Source organism: Pelodiscus sinensis, chromosome 9 (assembly GCF_052426305.1).
Source record: "Pelodiscus sinensis isolate ZL-2025 chromosome 9, ASM5242630v1, whole genome shotgun sequence".
NCBI classification, from domain to species: domain Eukaryota; kingdom Metazoa; phylum Chordata; order Testudines; family Trionychidae; genus Pelodiscus; species Pelodiscus sinensis.
Window position 1 is genome coordinate 23,749,962 of NC_143060.1, and position 13,909 is coordinate 23,763,870.

Below are 13,909 nucleotides of genomic sequence, written 5' to 3' on the forward strand. Positions count from 1 at the left end.
ATCTCAAAAAAAGATATCTTGGCACTGGAAAAAGTTCAGAAAAGGGCAACAAAATTATTAGGGGATTGGAATGGCTGCTATACATGGAGAGATTAATAAAACAGACTTTTCAGCTTAAAAAAGAGAAGACTAAGGGGGGATATGAGAGAAGTCTATAAAATTATGATTGGTGTGGAGAAAGTAAATAAGGAAACTTTATTTATTTGTTCCGATAACACAAGAACTAGGAGTCACAAATGAAATTAATAGGTAGCACATTTAAAACAAATAAATGGAAGTATTTCTTCACACAATACACAATCAACCAATGGATCTCCATGCCAGGGGACATTGTGAAGACCAGGACTTTAACAGGGATCAAAAAGGAGCTTGATAAATTCATGCAGGATAGGTCTGTCAATGGCTATTAGATAAGATAAGTAGGAATAGTGTCCCTAGCCTTTCTTTGTCAGAAGCTGAGACTAGATGACAAGGAAGGGATGTTCTGTTCATTCCCTCTGGGGCACCAGGCATTGGCTATTGTTGGGAGACAGGATACGGTGATAAATGGAGCTTTGTTCTGATCCAGTATGGCTGTTCTTATGTTCATATGTGCTTATTCTATCCAGCTACTCCCCAATTTGTTGAAAACTACTGAAAAATTAATAAAGTTTGGAAAGTTTGAATGGAACTAGTAAGTGAAGTTTATAGAGGAGCAATGGGTAAAATCCTAGCCTGCTGAAGTCAATGGGAATTTTGCCATTGCCTTTACAGCCAAGATTTAATTTCTACCGCTAAAACAAGCTACTTCTTTTAAAATGGACTAAATCAAAATTAAAAATTAGTATTCCACAGAAAACTATAACTTATTGCAGTTACAAATAAACCCTACCATTGCTATAACTGAGATAACAGTAGTATTAAGGATACATGTATGCTTTACCCAATTTAACAGTTATTTACTTTACGCATTTGACAGCTTTTTATGTTACAAGAAAACTGAAATTGCAACTTGAAAGATGGCAGGTAGCAGTATATAAAAGTAGTGGGAGAAGAGAGGTATGACGTGCTTGATCAAAACTCTTCTAAACATCTACAAAGAACCATTAAACACTTATAAAATAATTTTACAAGACATTTAAATAAACAAATAAATTCAAAGCACATTGTTTAAAGAGTGTTGTATTTGACGTTTTCATAAAAATTAGTTAATTTTGAAATATTGAAGTTGAGAGGTTTCAAGAGGACCAACAAAAGCTATAGAACTGTGTAGAGATTGAACACAAAGCCTAAAGGTAATACTGACAAGAGACAAAAGTCTAAATTTGCTCCTGGAGTAAACAGAACATTCTATGGAAATTTATAAGATTGCAGGAGCTTTCACTAAATTTGAATGTGGCCTGAAATACTCCAATTTGACTAAGAGCTATTTAAAGTATTTTAGTAAGAACAGCATTTTAGTAACAGCAATAAAAGTTAAAGAATAAATGGAAGACTTAAATTTTAGAATGAGCAGCCTGCACCTTTAAGCAGGGATAGAAAGCAATTGGCTTTCTGGCTGAATGAGGGAAACAGGGCTTTATAGTGTGTGTGTGTGTGTGTGTGTGTGTGTGTGTGTGTGTGTGTGTGTGTGTGTGTGTGTGTGTGTGTGTGTGTGTGTGTGTGTGTGTGTGTGTGTGTGTGTGTGTAAACTGCTATAAAAGGGGTCATTATGGAAGCTAACCCTCCTGTAAGAATGCATAGTTTAAAAGAGACAGTCCTGCACCTGAAGCCTCCTTTTGACATGCAGCAGGCTGAAGCAACACCCACCATCCCTCCTTTTAAAATGGAAACTGCCAGTTTTGGTCAAGACATGCTGCAGTAATTATGCTACTTGCTCCTTTTTTAAGATGCCTGGGAAGGAATTTTTCTCTTACCATCATACTGGCATGGATGTAGTGGATTGTTTTTCATTTTCCCCACTGCAGGTTCAGGAGGGTGCTCTTCATGAACAGCATGAATGTATGTCACAACTCATTATTTAAGAGCAGTGTGGCTGTACAGTGCAGGTCCTCCATAGGAAAGGTATACACAGTGTCTGGATAAATGGTTTGGAAAAGGACTTAAAAAGTGGTGCTTGTTAAAGGAACCCAAGGAACAAATGGTGGAGGGCAGTTGTGGACTCCTATGATTGGTATGGTGGAAGCCCCTGGTTAATGAGGGAATAAACACGGGGTTACCTGCACTGCATACTTTTATCTGCTCGGTAGCTCCTGACATATAATAATAAAGTTGTGGTTTGATTAAGCCCATGTCAAATGTCTCTTGCCCTTCTTTTGGTATGGACAGATAATTACACAAAAGGCTCCAGCCCCCCCCCCCCCACTCTTATTCATAAAAAAGGATTTTTTTAAATGCTCTCTTAAAATTGATCATTTTGTTAAATTTGTGAAAGGTGTTTTGTTACAAAGGCTGTTGTCCATTTTTAAATTGGCCAGATATATATGTCTATGCAATGACTGAAAATAATGGTGTGCAACAGGACAACCAGATAGAAATGTTCTAAATACCACAGATCGGTCACAGGAGGAGTATGTTAACATTCCTTTTGGAGGAGACATATAATGTCAACATTTAAAAAAAATTAAGCACTGTGCCCTCTATCAAAAGCACCCCCACCCCAGTCTAAAAGCTGTGAGAGTAATATTACCCATTCTATGCAGAATTAACAAAATACAGGACTATGTAGCACTTTAAAGACTAACAAGATGGTTTATTAGATGATGAGCTTTCGTGGGCCAGACCCACTTCCTCAAATAGTGGAAGAAAATAGTCACAACCATATATACCAAAGGATACAATTTTAAAAAATGAACACATATGAAAAGGACAAATCACATTTCAGAACAGAAGAGGGATGCAGGGGAGGGGAAGGAAGGAAGGTAAGTGTCTGTGAATTAATGATATTAAAGGTGGGGAAGTTAGATGTCTGTGAACTAATGGTATTAGATGTGATAATTGGGGGTATGTATACACTATCCTCCTATTTCGAAATAGGAGGGTAATGTAGGCATACCACAATTGCAAATGAAGCCCGGGATTTGAATTTCCCGGGCTTCATTTGCATAAGCGGGGCACCGCCATTTTTAAATCCCCGCTGGTTCAAGCCCCATGCCGCGGGGTGGGGGAGGGAAGGAAGGTAAATGCCTGTGAGTTAATGATATTAGAGGTGGGGAAGGGTAGATGTCTGTGAGTTAATGATATTAGAGATGATAATTGGGGAAGCTATCTTTGTAATGGGTAAGGTAGTTGGGATCTTTTTTCAGCCCCCCGCAGAGAGTGTCGAATTTTAGCATGAATGCCAGGTATTATCACCTCTAATACCATTAACTCACAGACATCTACCCTTCCCCACCTCTAATATCATTAACTCACAGGCATTTACCTTCCTTCCCCCTCTCGTCCCCCCCCCCCCTCGCATCTCCCTTCTGTTTTGAAATGTGATTTGTCCTTTTCATATGTGTTCATTTTTTTTAATTGTATCCTATGGTATATATGGTTGTGACTATTTTGATGAGCCCACGAAAGCTCATCATCTAATAAACCATCTTGTTAGTCTTTAAAGTGCTACATAGTCCTGTATTTTGTTTCAGCTACAGCAGACTTAGGGAATGTCTAGACTACATGCCTCTGTCACCAGAGGCATGTAGATTAGGTTACCAGACATAGGAAAATGAAGCGGCGATTTAAATAATCGCCGCTTCATTTAAATTTACATGGCTGCCGCGCTGAGCCGACAAACAGCTGATCAGCTGTTTGTCAGCTCAGCGTGATAGTCTGGACGCGCGGGTGTCGACATCAAAGGTAATTGTCGACCACCCAGGTATGCCTCCTGGGATGAGGTATACCTGGGTGGTCGACAAATACCTTTGATGTCGACACCCGTGCGTCCAGACTATGGCGCTGAGCCGACAAACAGCTGATTAGCTGTTTGTCGGCTCAGCGCGGCAGCCATGTAAATTTAAATGAAGCAGTGATTATTTAAATCGCCGCTTCATTTTACTATGTCTGGTAGCCTAATCTACGTGCCTCTGGCGACAGAGGCATGTAGTCTAGACGTATCCTAACATGGCTACATTTCTATCACTATGCAGAATTAAGTGTGTGTTCAAAATGAACAGTTGAGGGGTAAACATTTGCTATGATGCAGAAAGTTCTGTGAATGGTGACCATGGCAGCTATCTCTTCTCCAAGAAAATCAAAGGGATCTTGAAAAGTTACTAAGTCCAGTCCCTTGTCCTCACAGCAGGACCAAACACCATCTAGATTATTCCTGACAGGTGTTTGTCTAACCTGTTCTTAAAAATCTCCAATGATGGAGATTCCACTCCTTCCTATGCAATTTATTTCAGTGCTTAACCACCAAGAGAGGATATTTTCCCTAATGTCCAACCTAAACCTCCCATGTTGCAATTTAAGCTTTTTCTCCTATCAGAGATTAAGGAGAATAATTTTCCTCCCTCCTCCTTGTAACACCCGTTTAGGGTACTTGAAAGCTGTTATCATGTCCCCCCCTTTTCTTTTCAAACCAAACAAACCCAATTCTTTCTTTCCTCATAGGCCATATTTTCTCGACCTTTAATCATTTTTGTTGCTCTTATCTGGACTCTCTCAAATTTCTCCACATCTTTCCTGAAATGTGGGTCCCAGAACCCACAGAATATGTTGGACCTCCCGGGGCTGGCACCCTCAGGATCAGACTTGTCCTAGATGAGGGATTTTTCTGGACCAGCCTTCCTGCTGCCAGCCTCCTTCTGTCCTCCCCCCCACCCCCGCATGGGCTTCCTGGCTTCCCCTGAAGCCCAATTAAGCTGTGTGCTGGCTCCCGCCAACCCCACAGCCCAGCTGTGTCATGCATTGTCCCTTCCCCCTCCCCTCTCTGCACATAGTGCCAGGCTCACAGTCTCCCTACCCCCCATAGTGCATTGGGACTCTGATTCTGGAACATCCGTGATCCTTCTGGACCACAGATGTTGCTAGACCAGAGAGTTCTGGTTTATAGAGGTAGCCTAATCAGCACAGAGTAGAGTGGGATAATTACTTCTTATGTCTTGCTCACAATATTCCTGTTAATGCATCCCAGAGTGATACTTGCTCTTTTTGCAACAGTGCCACGTTGTCAACTCATATTTAGCTTGCGGTTTGCTATGTCTCTTAGATCCCTTTCAGTACTCCCTCCTAGAGAGTCATTTCCCATTTTGTGTGTGGAATCTGATTGTTCCTTCCTATGTGGAGTACTTTGCATTTGTCCTTATTGAATTTTATCCTCCTTACCTCAGACAATTTGCTACATTTGGGTTCAGGGATTTGGCTGGAATAGGTGAGCAGAGAGAAGAGGGAAACAGTGGGAGAGTGGGGGCTTCAGCAGAGCAGGGGTGGAATGCTTGTCATCCCAACCAGCAGCATCACCCACTGTGCATGTGCTGCTCCCACTTCAAATGTCCCTGCTTGGCGTGTCCTTAGTGTACCACCAAGGACAGGTAGATGAGGTGCAGTTCATGCTCATTTTTCTTCAGAAGAGAAATTATGCTCCACTGCACTCTCTGTTAATCTAACCCTGGAGTCCGTTGATCTCAGTCTTGCACCTACAATCTCTTTATAGTGTGTGAATGTGATACATGAGCAAATTACTTTCACAGAAGAGCTAAATATTAGAGCCTTTTTTGAGGGATTATCCCTCCAAGATAATGAACTCTGTGACTGTACCTGCAATGTATATACTCTTAAGTACTAGTGGCAGCCCAATATCTGTGGTTAATAAGAATAAATTAGCATAATCAAACCAAGAATTCCTATCACACTGATTCACCACTGGTATTAACACCCATGTTGGTACCAGAAGTATTTGTAACTAGTGCCTTACTTTAATGCAGGATGGGATGCTGCATCTCATTCATGTCTGTTCACACTAATCCCATAATGGAATGAGTGTTGATTGACTTGGAATGCATTCATTGAATGGGCAGCATGCACCAGACACTGGCTTGGTCAGTGTAGCCAATTGATAAAATTGACATAAGCTGGAAAAAGCATTCCTCTCTAGTAGAAAATGCTTGCAAGAACAGAGACTGTGGGGAAAGAACAAGATTCCAAAATACCGGCCTAATGTAACATAAATGCAGTGAAAAAGCACACAGCTTTTACTGCACTTGTCATCAGCTTGTTCACGGTTCATGCCAAAGGAGTCAGGGAAGCAATAATAAATACTTTTTATTTACAAAGGCTCAGCTTGAAATAAACTGGCACCTTCTTTACTGTGCCAGCATGTTTTAATTTAACATATTGTCCCACTATCTTGAAAAAAAAGAGAGACAAAAAGATTTAACAAAGAATAAATCTGCATTACTTTTGCCTGTCTCTTTCTAATAACAAACCTGTCAGAAAATATTTATCTTCAAAACACCAATGTATTATTATGGACTTTAATACAACTATTTTTGAGAATTGTTGCTTAGCAAAGAAAAAAAAGAAAGAAGTGGGACGATATCAGCTATAAGTGTCTCAGCTCACTGATAAGTCAGACTGAACCCTATATTTTAGGATGTTTTGATTCATAATGCAGTTTTAACTTGCTGTCACAAAAAGGGAAGGTTTCCCTCTTCATTCTATTAAAAGACTTTAACAAAAACAATAATAGAAATTTGCTTTCTCAATTTTGCTTTTGATATAAGTCTATTTGATTGTTTTACCCATTTCTCTTTTTGCCAGTACATGATACACATTTAGAAATGTCGACTTCTATTATTAGATCCTACAGGAAATTCAGAGGCAAATTCTGCTCTCAGTGCATGCAACAAAACTCCAATTACTGTGTTAAGTGTAGAACTCCCAGACAAACAAGAACAGATTAATAAAACAAGTTTTTTTAAAACATAAATGTATCGGGTATCAAATGAATACTAGAGCAAAATGCATGCTGATGCTAAATGGGATAGTTAAATTAATAAGGATAAGCAGAATTGTTTTAAAAGTCCCTCTTTCTTTGATCTTACAATCCTAGTCTCTAATCCTTGAAAGCTGATCAGCAGAGTCCACATGGAGCCCCACTGACCTTAATAAGGCTCCATGTAGAGGCATGTAGGACACAGAAAAAGCTATAAGATCTGGGCCTTATAACAAAAAACAGACAAAGCTAAAACATGATGCACTGGGAAACTTGAGAAGGAAGTTTAGCAGGATAAAAAAATGAAATTAAAATGCTGTTTAAATATATATGTTTTAAAATGTATTTTCCTTGATTTTTTAGGGCTCACTGAAGAAGTAAGCCTCAAGGAGAAGTGCTGATACATATATGCTTCTTCATAAATGATTTAGAAAATGTAGAGGAAAAATGGAATTACATTCAGAGATAGAAAGCTAAGAGATCTAGTAGAGTGGAGAGAGCAAAATACATGCAGCTACAAACATTATAAAACTAAAATTAAGTAAAGCAGACTTAATAAGTTTATGAATAATGTAACACAGTTCTTTTCAAATTATCAGGACCCCAAAATGGATCACAACTCCATTTTAATGGGGTTGCCAAGGACAAAATATGAGACACCTCTAAGGGCTGAAACTTGAGGGTCATAGTGAAATGAAGTTTCAGAACCCCTGCTGTAACAAATCCATAGCCATCTAGATCTTCACAGATGTCACTAGGAAATTCATGGCAAGGCAGCAACAGGGGCAAAACTTAGTCATCCTACTACAGAAGATTGGCTATCCTAGTAGAATTTAAGTAGAATCTGACTTCATTATCAGAACAGAGCAACAAAACTAGGGTTGTGGAAAATCTCAGCCTGATATTCAAGGAGAAAGGACTTAGGCAAGCAGCCAGTCTATACACAGAACTGAAATTCCATTACATCAGGCCCTCAGAAATGAACTGCAGTATGATATGGAGGCTAAAAGGATAATGCTATATGGAGCTATATTCAATACATAAAAGGTATATTGTCACGGTCAGAGGTAACAAGTTTTCTTTATACAGCACCAGAAGATTTACTTGGCATTGCTCAGGTCTTTAACTCAATTAATTTGGAAAATACAATGAAAATGTACATGATTCATTTAAGCATTGCTGTGGGGTGGGGCTGGAGATGAGGGGTTCATTACACAGGAGGCCCAGGGAGAGAACTACCACCCTCTCTTGCTGCAGCAGCTTGGGGACAGGTGAGAAGTGCCTCTCCTTGGCTGCTGCAGCTCCAGCAAGCACAGGTGGTGAGGACCCCTCTGGTCCATGTCCCCTAGCTGGGGAAGGTCTAGGCTCGTCTTCCCCCTTGTGTTCCCCAGCCAGAGTGAGGAATGAGCAAACTATGCCCTTGCCCTTTGCTCTGTGAAGAAGGGGAACTGTCAGTAACATCGCTGCATGAATTGGGATGGCTGTGAGCTTTAGATCTCTCTGCCCTCCTTAAAGGGCACCTGCAGGATGGGAGGCTGTGGGCTGGGGCGGTTCTGGATGGGGGGGGGGGGAGAAAGGGGCATGCTCACAGCCAGTCCCTTTCACCTGCCTGAAACGTATTTTTCTTACTGCCTATGAGCTGCATCTATCAATAGAAACAAAATTAAAAGCCAGATATTAGAGATTCATATTATCAATTATCCCTGTTAGCAAGAAGAAAATATTAACAGGCTTTACCAGAAACAATATAAACAGGACTAAAGTCCCATTGAATATCAGCTTTCAAATAATACGACCTGGTTGCCAGTACTACAGCTAAGACCCAAATTATATTCAGCCTTCTGATAAGTATATATTTCCTTTTTTAGACTGTGTGGCTTTGATTTTGCCTTGTATTCAAAAATATAGCTATTAAAATAATCTTCCTTGCCAGTGAATGGGTATTTATTCAATATTTCTTTTCATCCTCATTATTCGGTGTGTGGTCCCAGGACTTCTTAAATTGTAAACTCTTTATGGCAGAGTCTTTGTATGCATTTGCACAAAGCCTAGAATAATGGGATCCATTTTGGCACCTAAGGGTGCTTCTGCAATATAAATATTAAAGAATGACAAAATATTTTACAACTTTCAGCAATAATATTAGCAGCAGGGCTGACAGCCACTGTGGGCCCTATGGCAAGGTGTGTGTGGAGAACCAATTCTGCATCCCTCATTAGGAGTGGGCAGAAGGGATGGGCCAGGGGGAGCAAACTGCTGCCCCTGCTCCCCAGTGAGATTGTGCCTCTTTGAATCTTCAGGCCCAGGCAATTGTCCCCTTTGCCAGACCCTGTCAGTGGCCTGAATATTAGTAAGTATCTAGCTACATGGGTTATTCCCCTGTCAATATAAGTGCATAAATTTCAGTGTAGGGAACAGCCCTAACCCTAGTCATTTTTTTCCCCATGACAAAGTTATTATGTAAGGGAGATGAACTTAGATACTAGACTGATAAATGCTAGAAAACAGAGAATGATCAGATAAGCGTTTATAGTTATCTTTTAACTGTAAAGATTCTACCTAAGTAATAACTGAAAAGAATTGTGATTTATAATACCAATTTGCTGATATTAATTACATGAAGTATTTTAACATTAAGAGGTCATAAAGGCTTTAGATAAAAATCCTGTTTTTGCTAAGGTAGAATAGGATAGGTCCTATATTTTTCTTTGTGACTTGCAGCACACTAGAAACTTGTAATGGAATTTCAAGTGAGTTAATTTTTATTTGCAAAGAACTAGAAATATTATGAAAATATATGCAGCAGATTACTTCCACTGAAAATGTTCATGCAGCTGATTTGCAATTGGAGGTAACAGCATCCTCCAATTTGTGATCAGCTACCATGGCACGTGATATAGGAGACCATCTTACATTAAGTGAATCCAAAAATTGCAGGCTCCAAATAATCCATAGACAAAAATTCATTTGTTCAATTAATTGAGCAACAGAAAAAACAACACAGCAAAATTTAAAAAATACTGTCTATTGAAGGATATGTTTAAAACACAAGGAAGTTGAATTTGCTATCTAAACTTTTGCTTGCTTTGAAATAATTATTCAGTCCTAGTATCTGCTCATCACGCCCACTCTGTTTGATCTCTTGGGCTATGTCTACACTACAAGGGTATGTCTACACTTGCACCCTAGTTCGAATTAGGGATTCAATTGCAGGCATTTGAATTTGCTAATGAAAAGGGGATTTAAATATCCTGCTCTTCATTAGCATGATCTCGCCCACACGTTACTCCGAATTCCAGTTGTTCTGAAAGTGAAAGTGCGCACCGGGAAGCGTTAGTTTGAAGCAAACCCCTTGGTTCGAACCAATGTTACTCTTCATTTTTTGAGAGAGTAACATTAGTTTGAACCAAAGGGTTTGGTTCGAATTAAAGCGTCCTGGCGCGCACTTTCACTTTCGGAACAGCTGGCATTCGGAGTAACGCGCCGGCAAGATCATGCTAATGAAGCGCGGGATATTTAAATCCCCATTTCATTAGCAATTTCGAATGCCCGCAGTTGCATCCCTAGTTTGAAGTAGGGTGGAAGTGTAGACATACCCCAAGGGTTTTTCGCAAAAATGGCCGTCCACACCTGAGATGTGTTTTTACGCAAAAAAAAAAACCCCACCCAGTAAATCGACAGGCCAAAGGGCTTTTGCCGGTGGAGTTATTCCTCTCCCCATGAAGAGTAACTCCTTTTTTCGCTACAGCTCTTGCACAAAAAGGCATGTGTGGATGCTCCGCAAAGGTTTCTTGTGCAAAAGCACATCACTTTTACGACGTGCTTTTGAGGTATGGATGCCCTTTTGCACAAGAAGTTTTTGCAGAAGATCTCTTCCGCAAAAAGCTTCTTGAGAAAAAACCCTGCAATGTAGACAAAGCTTTGGTGTACTTGCAAGGAACAAGTATTGGAAAGAAAGGTTCCCTCTAAACTGTGTGGTAGCACAGCCCTGCAGCTTAGAGGGAACCTCGTTGGAGAGAACAAAAGGTGTGGAATTGTGTTTGTTTTTAAAAATAATTTCTGTATCCCTATTAATAAACTTCATAATCTGTGACTAGTAAATCCAGAATCTTAAGTCTTGTATTATTTAGTCTGTTGGCTTTCACTGTACTAGCCAGTCAGTCAGCCAGGCAGTGCATTGATAACATTTCTTCTGAGTAAAATGAAATGCACTTTTGGCTTTATCGATATGTTCACACAAGGTTATGCCCTCTTTTACCTATTCATTAACAAAAATCACCTTTTTAAGGGAATTCTGTCATTATAATAATATTTATATAGTTTTAAGGCAAATGCAATCACTATGTTCCACAGTATTGCCTCAGGTATCATCTCAGGGCCCGTGAATATTTGAATTCTGAATGAATGCTATTACATTTCCTATTAGAGGATTCAATTTGATTAAAGAAGGTACCCATGTCAGGCAGAGGCAAATTTATCCTCTAGTCACCTCTCTGGGAGACCATTCCCTGAGGGCTAAAGCGTAACAATAGTGGATCCTCTACGAGGGGGGGGATAGACTAGAAGTAGACATTGCACTAGAACACAAACAAACAAACAAATTAGTCTTGCTATATGACCAGTGGAGGGAGAAGACATGAAATCTCTCTTCCGAGAGTATGTTTTCTACTAGGTAGTTATCACATATACCAGAAGAGAAGCAATATGGGAGTGTGACTAAATCAATCTACCTAAGAGATTCAGTACCATATTCAAGCTGCCAATTAAAATTGGGAGGAATTCTAAGAGCTTTTATATCTCATCACCAAGGCTAAATATTCCTATTAGTTAATTTGTTTTACCACAGAAATAGGTAACATTTCAACTCCCTCTCTAATGCTTTTAAATGCATTTTATAATATTTTCACTTGACCAGAGTAGCATGGTTCAACATGCTGCCACTGTGGATGAGACCTCCTTAAGGAGTAATACTATGGCAGAGACCTGATAGCAAACACGATTGTATGAAAGTGAGCACAGTAGAACCCCACAGGGGAATAATGGGAAGGAGTTGCAGGGTCAGTGGAGCGCCACTCAGAGGTGAAATGGGCCTGTACAGCCCAGTATGGTGTATAAGAAGCATCCACTGGTACTAGTCCATATACAGCTGATGCTAAAATGCTGCTGTGGCAGCTCTTTAAGGACACCGCTCCTTTTGTTTCCCCACCTGTCAGTGAGCCTACCAGTTGGGTCCAGCAGTGCAGGCCTTCTGACTGGAGGGGAGCAAAAGGGACTGCTGCCCTCAAGCCCAGTGTCTGAAAACGCCCCAGGGCTCCCATCTATCACGACCATGGCAGCAGCGACCAGGGCCCTGCACGCCTTCCAATTTGCCGCTAGGGCCCTGGGGTTCCCAGCTGCCACCATCATAGCCCCAGGGCTCCTGGCTGCAGCAGCAGCTATGAAGGGCTATCTTAGGAGTCTGATTCCCTAGCCTCACTCCTTCTGCCTGAGGCCCTGCCCATTCCATGGTCCCATAACTCCCCCACCTTGCGCAGTGCCACAGCATACCAGTAAGTCCAGGCATTTACTTTCACTCCTGATTCTACTGTATCAAACATCCTCTACTTTGCCAGCACACAGTCCTTGTGTTGTGAGTGGATGCAGCAGACTGCAGCTCCACACAGACATACAGGAAAGTTAATCACAATGAAGCTTTTTCTACAGATTGCTTCACAATCTCCAAAATCATTGTACTGTAATGTGAGAGGATGGAAGTAAAAAGGAGCTCTGGGTTATGGGAGGTAAGGCCAGGGGAGAAGGATTCGTGTAGCATTATCAATCAAGTGCATAGGGATTTCCGGGGAGAAGGGGAATGGAACAAGGAACCCATCACATCCTTTCTTTCATTTGATTTCTGACACATAATTAATGGACTACTGCTATATTCTGTTGGATTCTATTGATTTACTGTGTGTTTAATCACCTAGAGCGGTGGTGCCCAACATGCTAGCTGCTAGCCTCACGTGGTTAGTTAACTTGAACAATTTGACTACTGCCTCAGAACTGACTGGACACCACAGACCTAGCATTTGAGATACTTGTTTTTATACTCAACTATAGACTGAGTTCAATGCCTTTTGTTTCCACTTTTTAAAAATACAAATAAATATATGTATGCTCTCTTGGTCAAAAGTCTCCTTAGGTCCCAGTCCTCTCTGGTAAGGGTTCCAGTCCAACTGGCCTGTTCTGGTTCTTTACACTTGAAGTCACTTTGGCTGAACCTCAGATGGCTCACCAAAGGGAAATCTGCTTCCAGAGAGCTCGTAGCTCTGAACTTGAATCATCAATGGCTCTAAGGACTTGCTTCATATCCCATTCTCCATAGTAATGAATCCCTTAATGGAGTTCTAGTCTAACAAACCTGTAAATTTGACCAAGGTTTTTCAATCTTCACTGCTTCCACTCTCAATGGCCCACAGAAAGTTTGTCCAAGATAGTAAGTCTTCGTCATCTTCTGGGCATTTTTATGGTCTCTTGTTCAAAATAGAGATCAAGACAACGATGTGTTCCTTTTTCCTGCCCCCTACTTAGTGACCAAAAGCCTGAAAATCCAGAGGAAGAGCTGTCTCTGTCCTATCAGAAATGAAAGATGTAAATGGATCTCAGCAGTTCAGCTATTTTTCCTTAGTGAAGATCAATTCAGTTATGGTGAAAAATAACTTTTTGTACTTGATTTTTGAATTCTAAAAAGTCCTGGTGTCACTCTGGGGGTACATCTAGACTACATGCCTCTGACAACAGAGGCATGTAGATTAGAGTACCCGGCATAGGAAAATGAAGCGGCAATTTAAATAATCACTGCTTCATTTAAATTTACATGGCTGCTGCGCTGAGCTGATGAGGCATACCTGGGAGGTCAACAAATGCCTTTGATGTCGACCGTGGAGTGTCCAGACTACCACGCTGAGCCGACAAACAGCTGATCAGCTCAGCGCAGCAGCCATGTAAATTTAAATGAAGCGGCGATTA

General features: G+C 40.7%; 1 protein-coding gene across 2 annotated transcripts in view; it reads right to left on the reverse strand.

Moving 5' to 3' along the window:
• Positions 1–13,909, reverse strand: part of NEGR1 (neuronal growth regulator 1) — a 692,522-nt gene that overhangs the window by 284,514 nt on the left and 394,099 nt on the right. The window lies entirely within an intron of this gene.